Below are 4,894 nucleotides of genomic sequence, written 5' to 3'. Positions count from 1 at the left end.
TTTGTTTATATTTCTGCCTACATCCAAGTCTATTTCTTGCTGCTTACTTTTTGGTTAGTTTATTTATACATATAACAGTAATAATTCTGTACTTTAGTAATATATCTCATTGGCATAGGGCAGTAACTCCGAATTCTCAGACTATGACAGCAGAATACAGGCTTGGGCAGTTTTTGCCAAAACTTCACAGTTTTTAGGAACTGAAGTGATCTTAGATATCATCTAGGACAAGAATCATAAGATCATATATTTAAAATTAGAAGGGACCTTAGAATTTGTGGAACCCAAATCCCTACTTTTAGTGGAGAAGAGAACCAATGTTCAGAGAAGCTAAACAACTTACTCAAGGCCACATAAACAGTGCTAGGATTCAAACTTAGTTCCTCTGGCTATAAGTCTAGCACTTTTCCCACTGCATTATATTGTCTCCTTTTCATTTACAGATGAAGAAAATAAGGTTCAAAGAGATTAAGAAATTTGCCTATGGTCACTTAAGCAGCAAGTCACTGGAAATTCTTGACTATAAGCTGGCTCTTTGAGGTACTGAATATGTTATCCAAAGACTGGTACAAAACTAGGTGCCTAAAAGCAGGGAATGTTATTAGCAAACATATATAATCCACATATTTTAAAATAAATTGTAAAGGACATGGAATTTGTGGTTTTGCACATAATTTTCTGTATGTGTCTAAATATGTTTTGTTGTTGATGATGACTAGAAATATAATAAAAATTTAAAAAATTTGGTAGCTGTCTATAGGTTCATCAAAAAGTGGTCAAGTATTTTTAGTCACAGATCATGGAAATGATTCCTGAAGGCAGAAAGGGATAGCAATCTACATTATGAAGGAAAGACCCATACTGATGAAATCATGGATCTTTAAAGTATTAGAGAAAGTAATGAGGGGGTAGACAGAGTACTGAATTTGGAGCCAGGAAGAATGGAACTTGAGTACCTCATCAAACGTTTACTAGTGGTATAACTCAGGGAAAGCCACTTAAGCTCTCTTGCCCTCACTTTCCTTACCTGTAAAATAATAACACCCATCCCAAATTGTTGTGAGGATAATATAAAATAATATTTATAAAGCACTTTGCAAATGTTAAAATACTATATTATTATTGTTTTTGTTGAGTCATTTCAATTGTGCCTAAATCTTTGTGAACCCATTTGGGGTTTTATTAACAAAGACACTAGAGTGGTTTGTCATTTCCTTTTCCAGCCCATTTTATGGATGTGGAAACTGAGGCAAACAGGGTTAAATGAGCTGCCCAAATTCACGTAGCCAGTAAGTGACTGAGATTAGATTTGAACTTAGAAAGATGTGTCTTCCTGACTCCAGGCTCCATCCATTGAGCCATCTAGTTGCTTAGATGAATGCTATTATTATTATTATTATTATTATTATTATTATTGATATTTATATAATGCTTCATATTTAAAAGTGTCCTTATATACTTTTTAATATGGTTTTTCACACCAGAGGTTTAAGGAAGGGAGTACAACAATCATTATCCCATCTTTACAAATAGAGACCAAAACTAGGAGAGGGGAAGCCCCTTGACCAAGCTAAGTCAGTGACAGTCAGGCAATGTTCTTTCTGTTACTTTGAAGAATTAGAATACTAAGAGTTTAAGTAATTGCGTAGGGTCTCAGAGTGAATTAACAGCAGAGCTGGAGCTTGAACCCCATCTCTTAACACCTCATCTGGTGCTCATTCCATTAATCTGTGTTTTGTGTAACATGACTAGGGCTGTGTTAATGAATGCAGGCATATGAGCAATAATAATTGAAACACTTGGCATTTCCTGAAATTTATGATCTGGTAGAAAATAGATTGGTTTCTAATTTCAAACTATTTCTTCTGTGCTTAGCTAGTAAGTTTTTAAAAAGTCAAGTAAGTGAAATAATTTCTGCCTAGGTAACATTTTTTTCCTGTTCTGATTTCTATACTCTTCCTCCAACTCTCTACCTTTCTTCCTCTGCCACCACCTTGCCCTAGCACCAGCCCTCCCCCATGCTGTTTTCAATCATTTCACCCTGGCATTCCATCTGTTAGTTGCCAAGAAATTTAATTTATGACTGAGTAACTGGAGTAAGAATTTGTTTTGTTTGATGCCTCGTTTTGCATAGTATGGAAATGTTCAAAGTCTCTATCAGGGGATCTCTTCAGTGACAAATGTAATGAGTTCTTATTCTTTTTTTTTAGGAGGGAAGTTCATATCTGACTTTTCAGAAAATTCTCCTTGAATTGGTAGCAATATTCAAAGGAAATACAGAAGCAACCTTCACACCAGATTACGTTTCCTCCATATTTTTCATGTTTCTGTGTTATCCCTCACTCCAGTCAACCTAAGGAATGGAGTTATCATCTTCATAGTTTGACCATATTTGCTAAGTTTCCTTTAGATGCTGAGTTGGACATTAAAAACGAAAAACAAAACCTCACAGGAGCAGATGGCACTCAACTGACCAATAAATGTGTTATTTAGGGTAAGATTTATGGAGATCCTGCAAGTGAACTGAAGGACTTCACAAACCTAATGCTGGTATCAAGTCTCCTGAGAGAATAGAGAGTAGTAGTAGCAGTCAGGTTTGGCTTAATGTAAATATATTTTAGTAGATGCATATTTTAAAGAAAGTCAACCAGATTCCTGTTTTTGAAGTCCTTAGACTCTTGATTTGTTTAGGACAATTGTAAGAACTCTTAAAAAAGGCCTTTGAAATAAAGTACCTTTCCTAAAACTGAGAGATGTGGGAGCTATTTAGTGCCTGGGAATCTTTCTTTTTGAAAGACAGAACATGGGTTTTTTTTTTTTTAAATAAGAATATTCCAATAACAAAATGATTCAGGTCTAGCTGGAAGTTCTTGACCTAGACATCATAATCTACCTGTAGTCACTTCTACCAGAGCATTACTGCCATTTTCAAAAATAAATCCATAAAATGCATAAATCATAGGTGTGTTTTTCTTGGATCTAGTTTTGACTCCTTTTCCCTAGTGAAGTAGAAAAAATATCTCAGGTTCAGTACCTGGAAATTTCAAATTTTCATAGTGATTCAACAATTAATTTGTCTAAGAACTGATTAGGAGGAGGAGAGAAGAGAGAGTTCCTTTCAGGAAATTACAAGTTCTTTGATTAACATAAACTTCTCCCCCAAGCAAGTTTCCCATTTTTATTTCTTATTTTTTAAAGATATTTTATTTTATAATTCACAGTTCACAATTCTACCAACAATGCATTAGTGTCCCAATTTTGCCACATCTCCTCCAACATTTATCACTTTACTGTCACTTTGGTCAATCTGATAGGTGTGAGGTGGTACCTCAGAGTTGTTTCAGTTTGCATTTCTCTTATCAAAAGTGATTTAGAACATTTTTTCATGAGATTATTGATAACTTTGATATCTTCATCTGAAAACTGTTTATTCCTTTCCTTTGACCATTTGTCAACTGAGGAATGGCTTAAGTTCTTATATATTTGACTTCTCTATTTATTTGACAAACTAGACCTTTATCAGAGAAGTTTATTATAAAAATTTCCCAGTTTACTGTCTCCCTTCTTATCTTGATTATGTTGGTTTTGTTTATATACAAACTTTTAAACTTAATATAGTAATTTTTTTTATTTTAGTCCTTTTTTTAAAAAACCCTTAGCTTCTGTGTATTGGCTTCTAGGTGGAAGAGTGGCAAGGGTGGGCAATGGGGGTCAAGTGACTTGCCCAGGGTCACACAGCTGGGAAGTGTCTGAGGCCGGATTTGAACCTAGGACCTCCAGTCTCTAGGCCTGACTCTCAGTCTCATAATGTTCTCTATCTCTTGCTTGGTCTTTCTTCCCTTCTCCATAGATCTGACAGTTAAACTATTCTATGTTCTCCTAATTTACTTAGAGTATTACTCTCTATGTCTAAATCATATACCCATTTTGACCTTATATTGGTATAAGGTATGAGTTTCAAGTTTTTAATATCTATATTCTACTGATACTGTATTCTAGTTATACACATAACTATCATGGAACATCATGAAAAGGAATTAAAAATGAGTATCACCTAGAGTTCAATGGAGAGGCGTAGTGTTGGTTTGAGAAGGTTTCAGCAAAAAGTGGCATCAAAGAAATATATGATTGAAAAAGAAAATGGGCTGAGCAGATGGTGAGAAGAGCCTGCATGTTTCATTGGTATTCTCTAGATAACAGGAGAAAATGAAAGTCCTGTCTTTGGGTGAATGATCACCTTGTGGTGAACTCATGTAAAGACATGGACAAGAGGCATGGAGAGTGAGTGGTCTGCCATCATTGGAGAAAATATTCACAGTGATCTGCCATCATTGGGGAAAATATCTACATCGATGAAATCAGTCATTTAATCAACACACATTATTATGCATCTATGATATACCAGACACTTTCTTAGGCACTAGGGACACAAACACATTGAATGAAAGAATCTCTACTCTCAAGAAACTTCCATTCCAAATGGAGATGATGACAAGAACATCTACAGAAACAGAATAAATATAAAGTAAATACAAACAATTACAAGGGAGTACAATTCGAGGTAGGTTAAAAGAGAAGGTATTAGCAGTTAAGAGAATCAGGAAAGGCATCATCTAGAAAGTGATCCTTTTGAAGAAAGAGAGGGAATTATAAGTAGAGGTGGTGAAGGAATGCATTCCTGGTGGGGGGACATGGAGACCGGAGATGTAGTACTGTGGTATGTGAAGAATAGAGAGAAGACCAATTTGTTTACATCAGTGGTTATGCAACTTGGGTCTTGAGACTCTTTTTCTTCTTCTTCTTCTTCTTCTTCTTCTTCTTCTTCTTCTTCTTCTTCTTCTTCTTCTTCTTCTTCTTCTTCTTCTTCTTCTTCTTCTTCTTCTTCTTCTTCTTC

Source organism: Gracilinanus agilis, chromosome 3 (genome assembly GCF_016433145.1).
Source record: "Gracilinanus agilis isolate LMUSP501 chromosome 3, AgileGrace, whole genome shotgun sequence".
NCBI classification, from domain to species: Eukaryota; Metazoa; Chordata; class Mammalia; order Didelphimorphia; family Didelphidae; genus Gracilinanus; species Gracilinanus agilis.
Note: the sequence above shows the minus strand (reverse complement) of the source record.